This window comes from Anthonomus grandis, chromosome 14 (assembly GCF_022605725.1).
Source record: "Anthonomus grandis grandis chromosome 14, icAntGran1.3, whole genome shotgun sequence".
Lineage (NCBI taxonomy): Eukaryota > Metazoa > Arthropoda > Insecta > Coleoptera > Curculionidae > Anthonomus > Anthonomus grandis.
The window spans coordinates 13009087-13025130 of record NC_065559.1 but is presented as its reverse complement, the minus strand read 5'-3'; the positions used below and the strand labels follow the sequence as shown (position 1 = coordinate 13025130).

Sequence of the window (16044 nt, the reverse complement as noted above, 5' to 3'; positions counted from 1 at the left end):
TTTTGTCTTTTACTTTTAGTCCTCGACCTGATGATGCGATAAGATTGTATTCGCAAAACCGGTCGTCTTAATAAAAAAAGGAATTTCTGGTGAAATAAGACCTTTATTTTCTACCCTATTTGCTTGCAAATACCTATAAAATACATCCCAGAACATGGACACCATTCTTCAAACTATAGTATACATTATTATGGTTATGAATGGTTAGTAAATACGTTATTTAAAAGAAAAAGATCTGACAATCTGTCATTTTGTTATTTTTACTATTATTTTAAACATGCAAACTATGTAGGTCCTAACAATTTTTTGTGCGGCATTTGCTGGGAACAGGCCCTCCCTTTTAGCGATATTGAGTTTAATTTGAATTTTTTTATGAGATATTGGGAACTGGAATTGCTCTCTTTGTCCCTCTCAAGAAGTTTCGCAGTAGCACATATCCTAATTGATTTTCTTTTGAATTCAGATACTTGCCTTCTAAAAAGAGAAGGTTGCATAAAAAATACATTAGATCTAGGTCACAGTTAGATTTACTTCATTTTTGTAAGGTGAGATCCGAGTATAGAAGAAAAAATTTAAATGCTATATATTTATGAAGTACTTTAATTGCTTTCAGAACAGTTTTGCTTTGGCTTTCGTTGATGATTTTAAAATTATTAAAACAATTTACTGTCAAAAGGACCAGACACTTTTACAGGAAGACTTGGATAGACTTGCCGATTAGTGTAGGGATAGTAAGCTTAGTCTGAATGTGTCAAAGTGCTCAGAAAATACACTACATCTTCCCTTATTGATGGGGAACAGTTAAATTGTGTAATCAAAGTAAGAATCTTTTAATGAACATCTGAACGAAATTACAGTTAAATCATCAAAAATGCTTGGGTTTGTTCTCAGCCATTGTAAGAATTATTCATTTGATACTATAAAGGGTGCTTATGGCTCGCTGGCTTCTTCTTAGCTTGAATATATAGCTTGTATCCATAGCTTGGCCACCTTATCAGGCAGTACACAACTTGACTGTAGAAAGAGTTCAGCATAAATTTTTAAAATTTTGCGCATATGATGGGTTTGTTTATTGCTGATGATAATTATGCATTAAGAGTCGTTTACATCTAGTTACGTTGGAACGTAGGCGAAATATGTCGGTGTATGTTCGTACATAAGCTAATTAATGGTTACATAGATTGTATCAGCTTGTTCGAATGCATAAACTTAGATTTACCAGCTAGGATTAGAAGGGGTGCCTTTCAATATTTCTGTATTTCGTTTCACCGTACTAACTATGGTCAAAATTCTCCCATAGATCATTACTGTAAACTCATAAGTAGTTGCAACATTGAAGTATTTGGCCTGTCAGAGAATTTATTTTAGAAGCAATTGGTCAATTCTGTCATTTAGTTTTATTGTTTGAACCTTTTAAGTTTATATCTCAGTTTATATTATTAATTTTTGTAATTTAACTTGTTTTTGGTATAGTACAGAGGATTAGTTTTGTGTTTTTCGATTACTTCTTATAATGCTTATTTTGGAAAACATTAAGTTAGCTTGTAAAATGCTATTATTATATTGTTGATTTATGTAATGGGGTATCCCGTCATTAATAAATATAATTATTTTTGAGAATATAGTAATTAAGTATTGTATTTCAAAATATTAAAGATAAGGAAGAAGATAACCTGTATAAAATTTGCTGCAATTGCACAAGTTCGATTATGGCAAAAAAGCATACGTAAAATAATTAGTAAAATTTATTGGGTATAATTATTTTTAATTTATCTATTACAATCTGCTTGTCATAGGTTCCACTGTTACTTTATCGGTTTCGGCCATTAATGGTTAATACTTGTTATAAAGGGGACAATTGGTGATACTTTTCCAAGTTAGTTATTGAATTCAGGTATGTACAAACTAAATGTTAACATATTTATTAAGAAAAACGTAATAAAACTTAATCCTTTTTATATATTGTAATTAATATTAATTAAATATATTTTTATTGCTATTTTTTATTGGAAAAATACATAATATTAAAAAAGTCGTTTCAGAAGTTGCAAATTTCTCGTCATTTGCTTAAACCTATTTTCACTGCGTATAAAGAAAAGAAAAAAATCTCAATTTAAACTGACTTTAGTATTTGCTATTAATAATGCCCTTACAAACTCTTAAAAATTCAATACACGTTTACGTATATGATGAAATACAATTAGTCCACGGATTATTATTCCAGGTCAATTTGTCTTTTAGAATGAGTTCACTTTCAACTAGTTTGCCTTGCCAATATTTTGGAGCGATATTGCGTTTTTATGGTCTTTTTAATTTTTCTACCTCTTAAAGTATATCTATTTCCTGAATGCCATCTACTTTTTCTTTTAAGAGACCTTTTATTGTACCCTTACATATTGGTACTAGTTAAATGTGCGATCTATTATCGTAGTTCAATTTATTTATCTTATACAAAAATCTTATCCATTTCTGTCAAAGAAAGAAAGAAAATACATTGCAACAGTCTCACAACATACAATACTACAGGTGTTTCGCTCTGGTTACAGCATCACTAAGTCTACAATTATAAATATCAGTCTAAGAAACAATTAATTTTATACAAAAAACACTAAAAATCTTGAATGTCATTTAACGTTAACATAATGTGAATAGTGTGGACTAAGTTATAATTATAACAATAAAACAAATAAAAAAAGTTTAATAATAAACAAATTTTAATAATATAGACTCATCGAGAATCGAACCCAGTACCACACGATTAAATGTACGAGTGTAAAGTGTTTAGAAAGTATCTATAGATACTTTTTAAACACAATCCTGGTAATTTATTTAAATGTTATTATACATTATTAATCGTAAAGTGAAGATTTTGAATCTAAATATGGTCGTTTATATATATTAAATTAAATGATTAAAAATGAGATTTAGCTCGAAGGTAAATACGTCATTGACACACATCAGAAAAGGATTTTTTTTAGCTTTCGTAATTTCCATCTTGAGGTCATTCATGAAGTAGTCAGTCCCAATCTCTGGAGAAAAATTATGAGTTGAGGCCAAAACGGTTAGCTTGGTATTTTTAAATGGTCTTTAATCCATTTTTTTCCTACCAGACTACGCTTATGTTTACCGCCTTACATTTTCCACATTTTAAAAACAAAGCCCCTGATTCGGAAAATACGCTTGCTTTTTTACTACATGCACTAACTGGTTTTTTAAAATTATTCACCAAAGCAAATTCGAAATTTATAGAGTTAACGATTCTTGCTTTTTTTAAGGATATTGAATCAAAAAAGGACAGGAATCTACGGAAACTATTTGTGTCTTCATGATAAACTACGTTGTGGGTCATTTTATATTTATTTAAATATTTATAATTTATAATTTTTTTTACTAAGTGAAGTAGAAATCCTTTTCTAAAAGCAGTATATTTTATAATATTTATTTCTTGTGCGAACGCTTCTTTAGACAGGGGTATATTAAACAGTCTGTAAACGAGGGAATTCTTTTTCTTTCCATCTTTTCCTTGGTCTACCTATTGATCTTCTGCCATGTGGTCTCTCAAGGATTAAGTCTTTATCAATCTGTCGCTTTCGGATCTAACTACATAACCTACCCATTTTGTTCGGTAAGCTTTTATGTATTTGACTATGTTTGCACTGCCAGATATTACCGCCAATTCAGATGATTGATGGTCAATTTTTCCCGCCATACTGGGTGAATTATTGCCCTGTAAAAAGTTAGTTTGGATTGCTTCCTTAGCAGTTTAGATTTCAATATGTTGTAAGATAGTATAACGCCATATTTTTGGCTATGGTAAGATACCTTTTTCTACTCGATTGTCATCAATGATTACCGCTCCTAGATACTTAAATTCCCTAACCACTTTAAAGTTGAACTATTTAAGATATATATTCTGCCTTATTTGAGGTCTTGGATTCTTTCTAACCAGCATATATATAATTTTTTCTCCGTTTACTCTTATGCCCAGATTATCTGGTTCTTTCTCCAGCTGTGAAACCTCTCGCATGTCTCCTACTGAATGAGCCATTACGTCTATGTCATTAGCAAAAGCCAGCAGTAGAAAACAGTACTTTTTCGAAAACAGTAGTTAGCAGATTAGCGTTGGAGTTAACGGAAGTTAACGGAGTCTTGCTTGTATCAAATATTTGTATGTAAAGAATTTAAAAAGCTTAGAAACTTTAATAAATTTTCAAACTATAAAAATGTCATTTACATACCTCTTATATACAGTGAGACAATCTCCATATCCTTATCACCCAACTATTTTTCCTTCTAGGTGACTCATTCATGGTTCTAAATAGGGATGTTTTGTGGATTTTAATTCTTACTGATATATTTGCATGACAATTTTAAGATTTACTTTCTTCACTCAACAATACTGTAACGTAATAATATTTCGTATCTGTTTCTGTGTATTAATTTTTTCTTCTTTTATTTTATAGCGATAGTGTTAGCACATAAGTACGGAACCTGTTAATATACTTTTACGTAGCTTTCATTATATTCATATTCTCTTTTATTGTTTTGAGGTGGTTAGATGTTTTTTTCTAACATATGTTAAATTTTCAAAATAATTTAGCTCTCATGTGTCTTAATTTGTATATTATGATTTTTTTATATTATATATTATTTTGCACATTTTATGTAAGACTTAAAAGAGTTCAGCTGAATTTTCTTTTAAAATTTTCTAACGAATCTATTTCTGAAAACAATTTAGCAAAGTTGATTATAATAGTTCATATATAATATCCATGTGTGCGAAATTCCAGTGTTTAAACTTTAACGATGGATTCTGTGTTCAGAATAAGCCCTAATTTTCTTTACAAATATATATCGAACGCTTTTTTTTCGAAACACAGGGTGTTAAAATTTTTAGAAAGAAAACGCTTCTCACTCAGAACCTACCTGTTCATTACTTAAAATACTTTGATAAAATTTGGTGCACGGATTTGGAGAAAAAAAGGCATTATTTGATGTAAAAGAGTTTTAAAATTTTTTTTTAGCATTGGTGTCTGTACATATTTTTTTTATAGAATATACCTAATGGCCTAGTCAAAATAAATTTTGGGTTTGCAATAATTCAGGAAAAACTGAAAATTTACATAGATGTTAAAAATGGTATTACAAATGAAATGTCAAAAATCTCCATCGATCCTCCTTGTGCTAAAAATTTTATTCAAGGTCAAACGTCAAAAATATTGGTTTTTCGCGTTTATCTTGTAAACGGTAAATTTTATCATAAAAATAGGTTAGATAAAAATTATAGATCAGAAAATTACCTACACTAAATGTCTCTACACTTTTTTCGTGCAAGTCACCATTCTTGAAATATTGCGGTTCTAAAAGTTGAAAAAATCGTATTACACATAATATGCACACATTTCCGCACCACCTGTACTATACGGGGTAGTATGCTCGGCGCGTTTTTTTTTAACGTGGTTTCCCCAGTAGGCATAGTCCACAATCTATTGCAAGTGAGGAAGTTTCATGAAATAGCGTTTAATAGCGTTTTTTTTTAGTTGTATTAATTAAAAAAAATTAGTTATTGTTATGGATTATATCGTTTAAAAAATTATTGTATATCTGTATAAAAATATTATATATGTTAAATAATTTTATTATAATGTAAAAATAACTCATAATAACTCATAATCTTCAAAAAAATCTTCATCTTCGCTTTCTTCTTCCTCTTCTTGTATTTCTTTAGATTCTGATAAATAAAAAGATGAATCAATTTTCTCTTTTATCTCATACGGATCCTCATCTGCTAAATTTTTGTCAGCATTGGAGCAAGATTGTCCTTGACAAAGCGTACACACTGCTGAGCAAAACAATCCTACTCTTTTACAGCCGCAACTATTACTACAACCCTTTTTACAATTACAGAAAATAGTGTTAAGGAGTTTTTCTGGAGCAGGTGAAAATACAGTTTGAATTGGCTGCAAATTATTATCTGTTAACCTCCAACCCCAATCTTGTGGGTCCAGTTCATTACCAAGCCAGACTTGAACTTGGTAGTATACTCGATATAAGTGTTGACAAGCAGAAGCAGATGTTGGAGGAAGGCAAGATAACTCTACTCTTTTATTATTTCGTGTGTTTTTTACAAAATTTAAATATCGATACTTCAATCTTTTCTAAACAATCAATCTTTTTTGAAGCTCCGTATATGGCAAGAAGAAAATGGATTTCATTTGCAATGATGGCTTGTGGGGAAGAGTCGTCTTTTTTAAACACTTCTGCGCAATCAATTAAATCGGTACGTTTTTGAAATAATTTAAAAACTTTTGTTTTACCTCTTTTATAGAGTGCATATGTAGTGTCACAACCAGATATGGCATGCAGGAACAAAACATGAGATTGACATTTTGGGTACTTTGCAGTTAAACTTTGAGACGAATATATTTTTGTTTGTACTTGAGTTTTTCCTGGTTTAAAAAAGTAAATAATTTGATCAATAGGTGTTCGTGCAGTCAATAATAGTATTAATAAATCGATGTCTTCGCCCACCATGATCGTTGTATTTATTCCATTGAATTTTTCTATTGCTGTCTCAACTATGACGACCTCAGCATCATTGTCCGCTTGTTTTACAGAAATATTCGCAGCGATTAATTTTTCAGAGAGCATTTCAATAAAGCGAGACTTGTGATTATTTGCTAGGAATTCTTGTTGATTTTTCTGAGAACTTTCATAAATTCATTTAGCCCATACTGTATACCGTTCTTTGAAAAAAGCAGGTATACGACCGACGACTCTTCAACAATCATGTAGACAGTTACTTATTGTATTAAATGTTTCATAAGATACACGGTGGAGTAAGAACGTATGTCAGTATTTTTGAAGAAAGAGCGTATATCAGTATTTATATATCTCAAGAATGGTGACTCGCACTAAAAAAAGTGTAGAAAGATTTTTTGTAGATAATTTTATGATCTACAATTTTTGTCTGACCTATTTTTATGATAAAACTTACCGTTTACGAAATAAATGCAAAAAACCAATATTTTTGACGTTTGACCTTGAATAAAATTTTTAGCACAAGGAGGATCGAGGGGGATTTTTGCCATTTTATTTATAATACTATTTTTAACATCTATGTAAATTTTCAGCTTTCCCTGAATTATTGTAAACTTTCATTTTTTTTCTACTTATTTTGACTGGACTATAAAGAAAAAATGGTACGCCACTGCTTTTTCTTAAAATAAAAATAATTTTCAAAATCCTTATTCAGTTTGGAGCAAATTATCTCTCTGTTGTGTGCATACAACGTTTTCCAGCAAAAAAGTATAAACCATGTATGTTCTGCGAGGAAACTTTTTATGTTCTTCACCATTCAGTTATAACATGTAGTCTAACGTAAAACCAAGATTCATTAGCATTTCCAAGTTCTATGGCCTCTGATAACTCTTAGTGAAACTAAGAACATAAGTTTAGGTAAGGATCCTGATGGTTCATGTCCGTACATCAAATGGATATGTCATTCGTTTTTTAAGAGTGAACTATGGATGTCCTAGATTGCCTTTCAGAATGTTATGATGCCCTTCAAATATGAGCTCCAAGTAGACTTTCCTTTAAGAAATTTAGATGGTCTGTAAATAAATTCTTTATTCAATTTTGATAAAGATAAGCAAATCTCAAGCTCTTTATGATTAGTCCAACACGTGAAACCAAGATGACTCATTAGTATTCTAAGTTCTTTGGCTTTTAATAATTCAGGTGATGGTCTAGAAATCCATCAATATTCTTAAGTAACCTTCTGGCCGTGTCAGTAGTTTCAATCGATGGAATGTATTTAATAATCAGTCGTTTTTGGTTAATTAATAACTGGAGCAGTTACCTTTGAGAATTTTCAATATTCTGTAAAAAATCCTTTATTTAATTCAGAGAAGGATGAAATGAGCCTAAGCTCTTTACACGTAGTCTAAGACGTAAAACCAAGATGACTTATGACCTTTTTTAAGTTCTTCGACCTCTTATAACTCTAGAGCTATAGAATTCAGAATCCTTATGTGAACTTCTCGTTTATGTTAGTTTTTTCTTTGTTTAGTTGTGAATAAAATAATTCAGTGTATAACATCAAGACTCATGAGTTACTTATTTTATTGGGTATTACGTCAGTTATAATCAAAAATCAATTTAGAAAATATTATCTTACGTGCTCAAAAATTGAAAAGAAGAAGAAAATAGACTTATTCACGTATTTAAAAGAAATATGAACTCAAATATTTAATGATACCCTTTGATATTCTTCATTTAATCTAGGTTCAATAAGTGTTAAATACAATAATTAACTTGAGGTATAATAGATTTTTTTATATACCTAGAAGCTGAGGTTTAATCTATTAATCTCTGAGCTCGTTTCTTCTTTTTAATATCCTACCTAACTTTGCTATGAATATTAAAATTAAAAACGATAAAAACAACGAGAAAACCTACTTTTTTAATAAAAATTATTAATTTGAACCAACGTTTCGGTAGTTATATCTACTCCCGTTATCAAGGTAAACAAAGTTAAATTAAATAAAAAATATGAACAAAATTACGACTAGGACTCATATATCCTTGAAATATGCAGCAGAAAAGCGTTAGCGCTAACGAAAAGTTTTGCACATCAAGACTCAAAAAAAAAAATAAATTGAAAGAGATAAATTTATAAAAATGAGGAGAATGTACTGAATTACATTATCCCTAGTAGAGGGGTTACGATATATTTGGAAAATAAGTTTGTTAATGCATTTTTTAATTATTAGGTCTAGAAATGGCAAAGCACCATCTTGTTATAAGTAAATAAATAAATAAATAGTCATATATTTTAACAGGTAACAAAAAATAGTTTAACAAAATTACTTAATAAATCATAACCCTAACCTAAACTATAAAATAAGTAAACAATAGAAAGACAGTAATATATCAATTAACCTTGCTAGTTTTTGCTTTCAAAGAATCATAGAAAATATCAGAATGTCTACAATAATTATTAAACAAATACCAAATATAATTTATTGACACTCTAGTTAGCATAGTAGTTCTAGGACATTAACAATAAAAAGTTAAAGAACATCTTGCGTTTAACCTGGGAATTATATACCTAATATGATTTATTTTTATTTATTTTATTTTATTTACACCACTCAAACAGATTACAAAATCTAATTAACTAGTGGGAAAAACCCAATAATAATCTAAACATAACTATCTAAAACTAAAAATAGAAAAGAAAAACTTTAGTTAAACTACAAAATTTACATTTTTAATATTTCTAATGTTGCAGCTAAACATGTCACACTGATTATGTTTAGAATTATACAAATTTCCAGCCCTGCGCAAGGGAGAAAATTTAGAAATGTTAGTTCTAGCCCCGGTTAAATAAAAAGTAGTATGATTTCTTGTTGAAGCTCTTTAGATATGAAAGTGTAAAATTCCCAAGAAGTCCGGCGTGTCGATTAGATTGTTTACTAATTTGTACAAAAACTCTAGATCAATTGATTTGCGTCGGTCATTAAGCGATTGTATTGGAAATCTATTGGGTAAGACTTGTGTTGGGTGTGGAAAACCGATATCTGGATACACTCTGTCGCACTTAAAGCACAAATATTTTAAAAATTTACGTTGTACATTTTCGACACGTTGAATATGACATTGATAAAAAGGCGACCAAACTTGCAAAGCATATTCAAGAATGGTTCTAACTAGTGAGAAATACAACGTTTTTAATGTAGATATATTGTTAAAATGCTGAGTATTACAAATAACAAAAGGCAATACTTTATAACTATGACTTACCATATCTGTAATATGTGGAACAAAAAATAGACTGGTATTGAATGTAACCCCCAAGTCCTTAAAAACCACTGATCTAAAAATAGCAGTATTGTCTATTAAACAATTGTAATGGATAGGATTGTTCTTCAAACTATAAGACATCACTGTGCACTTGGCAATATTAAGTGGTAGGTTATTATTTTTGCACCAGCTGTTTAATAAGCTAAGATCATTTTGAAGTAAAATACAATCAGATATATTTTGCTATCATTAGCAAATAATAAACTTTTACTTTAAGGTGTTTAGAGATATTGTTTATAAATGAATTAAAGAATAGCGGTCTCAAAATTGAGCCCTGCGGCACACCAGAAGAGGGAATTATTTTGACCGAGCTATGACCATAGCACTCAACATGTTGTATGCGTTTAGTTAAAAATGAAATAAAAAAATTGTTTAACCATAGGAAAAAGCCATAATATTGATCAAAGTTATTTATGAGAATGCGATGGTCAAGTCTGTCAAAAGCCTTAGAAAAATCGGTGCAAATGACGTCTACCTGCGAACTTGAATTAATTGCGTCAGAAATGAATTCGGTGCTTTCACAGATGAACTCGGTGCTTTCACAGATAGTGTATAATTAAATTCGTAGTAGTTAACCTGCCCTTCATGAATCCATGTTGGCGAAAGTCAATTATATTTTTTATGCGGGGATAAAGAATAGAATGAAGAACTCTTTCAAAACACTTACAAAAATTATTGATAATAGTTATTGGGCGGTAGTTTTCAATTTTATTCTTATAATTTTTTTATGAACAGGAATAATTTTAGAAGCCTTCCATGAATCTGGAAACGTTTCTGATTTTAAAAATAAATTAAAGAGGACTGTTAGGGGCTTGGCAAGTACGTGTGGTCAATCAGAAACAATAAATGCTAGAATTTTATTAGGTTCCATAATAGCTTTAAGTTTGATTGTTTTTAGAGCACGCAACACCTCCTCGGCCGTAATCATTGCTATGTTGATTTTGTCAGTGTAACTGTTGCTGTTATTTTTTGTATTGAGTGTATCTGTAGGTATTGTATATGAGCTTTGAAAGAATTTTGCAAATGAATCAACTATATCTTGAGGTTTAGATAAAAGATTGCCATTGGTATCAGTCATATTTTGTGGTAGCATGTTATTGTGTTGTGAACTTTTAATTAAATTCCAAAAATTATTAGGATTAGTGATTAAATTATTTTCTAATTGAGTACAATAATTTGTGTATGAAATTTTAAAGCTATTTTTTAATTGAGTACGCAATTATTTGAAGCTGTTTAGATCTTACTCAACACCATATCGCTTAAAGCGCTTCTAGTGAATATACTTAAGCTTTAAATCTGCGATAATTTTCGGCGTAAACCAAGCAGGATAGGTGCGTATACTTCGGGCAGTTTTGGGAACATTATTATCAAGAATGATATATACTTTTTCATAAAATTGTGACACTGCTGAACTGATTTCTCAGACGTAGGTCAGTTCTCTTAAAATTGTAAAATACATTTTCAATCTTAAAATTGTTATGATTTTTAGCAGCAATATTTTTAATTTTAATTAGTAAAGAGGGATGAAATGGGTCTTCTTCAACTAAATTCATTACATCTTTCAACTGTACAATTTTCAGGTACAGATGACATAACTAAATTTAGCAGTCGCCCCGGGAAGTTCTGTACCAAGTTTAGTTGCGTTTAATTAAAAAAATCCAATAAATTTAATATTTGTCTCGTTATAGTTCTTGGAAGTGAGCCATTTAGATAGAGGCTATATTCTGGCAAACTAAAATCCCCCAAAATAATGATTCTTGAATTATATTGGAATCATACTCAAACGTAGTCTTTATAAGATGCCAAAAAAACTGCTCTTGTATTAACTATCTAATTTAAGGATTTTTATAGCGCGTAAATTGTTTTCTCTGCATAGGTATTGTTGTGGTAGTCACAGTGCTTCGGTGGTGTTGTTTGCTGTATCGAAAAAGGACTTTAAGGTGTAAAAAACTTTAAATGCCTAATGATAAACAATAACAATAAGCGCGCTATATTTATTTTATGATAGATATCGTAAATAATTTAGTGACTATGTTCCAATATGCAGTTGTGTTTGTGAATAATAGTATTCATCAATATGAAAACTGCAGTTTGAAATTGAGTAAGTAATGATCATGTGCTTATGTTACTTGTAATCTTCTTGAAAGGAACTGATACGAACAACTCATTTATTTTATTCAAGGATCAAGGAGTCAGTCCAGACTAACATTTCTTCTTTTAAAGACTCTTTTCTGCAGATCTTAGAAGCCAAAATCGAAAAAATGTTGCTTATTACCTGACTTTGTATAACATCTATGCCTACCAACCCCTCTTCAAGACCGAGTTTTGCAGATATATTAGGCAAAACAACTCAAAAAGGGATCAAACCACAAGCAGGACAATAATCGTACCAAGTATGACATTTTAACATACCTTAAACCAGCCGACCAAAATATTCAAATAAATAAAGTAACGCACGTAGCTAGCTGGTGGAGAAATTCTTGTCGCCACCGATTCAGAGAGCGCATATCGGATGACAAATCTTGCCACGGAAAAGCATTCTACGGCTTACGATGTGTCGTCGTCAGCCTTTTGATTTAGTGGACTGTATTAGGTTTTTGAGATAGATTGAGAATTAATATGATTCTTCGTTTTTTTTCATTAAATGTTCGAACGCACATTAGTGATGCATAATGGCTTACCTTGCTTCGTTGAAGTCGGGCTTGGTAGCGCTACCAGTTCATTGTTCCTTCCATATCAGGAACTCACACTTTAGGTTAAGTTTAATTTAAGTCGTTGAAGTAATTTGTCCTCTCTGTGCAGGGTCTCATGATGTTAGGTCATGTAAAGCTAAGGCAGATATAAACATAAGTTTAATTTAATTCGTTAAATAATTACTGCATGAAAATCACCGGCGGTCAATATGTATAAGGCTGTTAGCGGTTAGCTATTTTACAAAACCTACTTGCAAGTGTCTGTAGGTACTACTGCGCGTACTTTCTTCCAATTTTTAGCAATACCTTTGTCCTGCATTGCGCAAGGTCATTAAGGTTACAAGCCCGCAAAACAATGTGCGTATTTTCGCGGAAAAATTAATTTTAAATAAAAGGGTTAATTATTAAAGAACCATCCTATGATTTCCCAATTTAAACATTCCGAAAAATTACAAAAAGTAAAAATATTCAATATTATTTAGTCTTATATTGATATCCAACTCGATGTATGTAAGCTCAAGTCAGCGATGCCAATTCTGCGAATTGTTGCATTATCTCAGTATTATCCGAATAAAGACTTGGAACTTATTCTAAAATCAGAAAACAAGTATTTGTTTGATAATTCGTCTGATCTGACTGTTTTTTAGAGGTATGGACTACTAAAAATAATAATAATAATAGATTCCAAGCTGCTCTGCGGCTAGATAATGGCACATTCGCGGCGCTAAAACAGCATAGTAAAATTGTTTTTGCCTTGAATAATTATAACTTATATGATTCCACGCATATCACACGGTGTTTTAAGTGTAATAATTTCGGCCACTCACTAAAAGTCTGCAAAAATAATGAAGTAATTTGTCCTCTCTGTGCAAGGTCTCATGATGTTAAGTCATGTAAAGTTAAGGCAGATCAATTGAAATGCAGTAACTGTTCTTTTTTGAAAAATAAATACAAGCTGGATATAAACACAAATCACATCTGTCTGGTATTATTCAGTCTGCCACTCCTTTTAGGAGGCTAATAAGAAATACAAAGCGAATATTTTCGGTTGCACTTTGTAGCAATTAAGGTCATACCAGCTTCCCTTTACTTATTTTGGCACGTTATCAATTTTGCGCGAACCACACGAATTAAGCAGGACTCATTTAGTTGAGTCTCAATACCAACTTCCTTACCATAAGATATCAGAATACTACCAAAATACAAAGGGTCTTCGCTCGAAGACTTGCCTGCGACTTTGATGTTATCGCAATTAGTGAGACTTGGTTGAATAATAGTATTTTAGACTTAGAATTATTATCAGATAAATATTTTGTTTACCGGTGTGATCGGAACTATGATGGAAGAAATGTCACTCGAGGCGGTGGAGTTCTGCTGGCCATTAAACAGAAATATACCGTGTTAGCAATTAGATTGGACATTCCTGAATATCTTAAGAAAAAATTGAAAATTATTGGTGTAAAAATACTGCTAAAGAGTGTTACTTACCAATTAATATTTTAATCATTTAGTAACTCGGTACAATCAATTTTATTATTTAAGAGTTTAAATAAAAAGGTAATTCCTAATCTACGCTTTCTGGTTTGCAAGAATACCATTCCAAGCCTATCTAATAAAAAATCATTGTCTAGTACTCTAGCAGGATAAGCACTCATCCTCTTTGAATGCTAAATATTTCAAGAATTTGCGTTGCACAGACTCAAGTTATAATATCGATCCGGTAAATTGGATGCCATTGGATGTTCTTCTTTAATGGTAAAAGAATTATTTAGATGTAAAGAATTTACAAAGCTAAGACATATCTAAGATATCCAGGATTTATTCATAACTCAGCTGGCATCAGTAAAACTATGCCAATAATCATTCTGATACTCAACCGTTTTTGATTTGGTGCATTTTTTGAATGCATGGCATTCGTCAATAAATGAATCGTTTTTTGACAGTAATTTTAAGCTTCTATCTCAGGATTATTGATATGATGCATCTAATCTCCAGTAATATTTTTATTTAGCTAATGCGGATCTTCTGCATGAAAACTCATTTCTCCATGTAAATTGCTAGATAACCTGCAGGAGATGGTATTCCTTTTATCAAATACCTTGCACCGCTGTTAAAGTTTAGATACTGCAATTCGGGGCATTCTGTATTGCAGTTTTTAAACTTTGAAGCCTCTCAGCCTGAAATTACTACTTTATTTTTCAATTGAATAATTGTATGGGTTTAGAAAACCAAAAATGCCTTTGACTCAAATATTCAGATATAATGAAAGCTTTTAAAAACACTTAAAATATCCTATGCTTTTTGGGATCTCATTCAACTCATATTAAAATACAAATTTGAAAACTGCAACTAAATATTTTGGAAAAAGAAAAGAAAATCAAAAGAAAGTGGAAAATACCCTGATTTTTTAGGTCCCTGGGTTCCTGGATTCATCCTTTGTTATTTTAAAATATGTATAATGTTAGATTTTGTTTTCGGGATTTATGCTCAAAAACACCTTGTAATTTGTAAAAGTACTACTGCTTTATTCTCATAAGAAAAAATCTATGAAATTTCGAAGTACCACAGGTCAGACGACCCATACATATTTACTATGATATTTAACTTATATTCAAGGTGAAGCACAGGTAATATTATGCATATCATAATAATTATTAGTTTTTTATATGAAAAAATTTCGAAATAATATAAAAAATATTCAAAGAATAATTATTGGCTAGAAAAAAATCCAATAAATATTTAAAAGGTGTTCTAATGCATCTTTTAATGTTCAGAATTAGATCGGAACTTAGTCAAATGCGTCAGTTAATTTGAAGAAATTTATTTCAATCTAAATATGTTTGCTTAGACTTAAAAAAAACATTTGTCTAGAGCCATAGTAAACTATTTTTCTTTAAACTCATCTTACTTGAAATCTAAATTGATAAGTAATTAGGTGTAGTGTATTTTTTGTATCTATGAATTTTAAATAATATTTTCCTCATTACTTTAACGGTCTAGCCAATATATAAAATATTGCAATACTAAAACTCCTAAAAGAATGGTATTATCGATTAAGTAATTACATAAAAAATGACGAAAGCTACAAGTACATGATTTCAAAATTAAACCGATCGATACGACGGTGACTCGATTTATGCACAATTAATTTATATCTACATTATTAACTGAAATACGAATGTAGGAACATTGTTAAAATAGGGTTAAAGAAGGTTAAATAAAATAGTTCCACCGTTTATTGCCAGGTACTTATTCAATTTATCATTGTTATTGCACATTGTTACGATGGTTACGATTGGTTATGATTGGTTGTTACTTTGTTGTCCGTTGTTTTAGTTGAAAGTTGAAACAATAAAAGCGAGATTACCTCGCAGTAATTAGTATGGCTAAGAACACATGTACTTGGCTTTATTTGTAGTGCATATTTGGTTCTCCTGGTTTGTACTTAAAGCTTTTGCTTTAGTCAGAAAATGGAACAGAATGT

At 30.5% G+C, this 16044-nt stretch overlaps 1 protein-coding gene across 3 annotated transcripts in view; it reads left to right on the top strand.

Moving 5' to 3' along the window:
* The window catches only part of LOC126744686 (ATP-binding cassette sub-family G member 4), a 216363-nt gene that overhangs the window by 93865 nt on the left and 106454 nt on the right, over positions 1–16044 (top strand). The window contains exon 1 of one of the 3 annotated variants that reach the window (XM_050452199.1): positions 1808–1894. The exons of the other annotated variants lie outside the window; for them this stretch is intronic. The gene's annotated coding sequence lies outside the window, so the exon portion shown is untranslated. Of the gene's footprint in view, positions 1–1807; positions 1895–16044 lie in introns of those variants that run through there. 3 annotated transcript variants of the gene reach the window in all.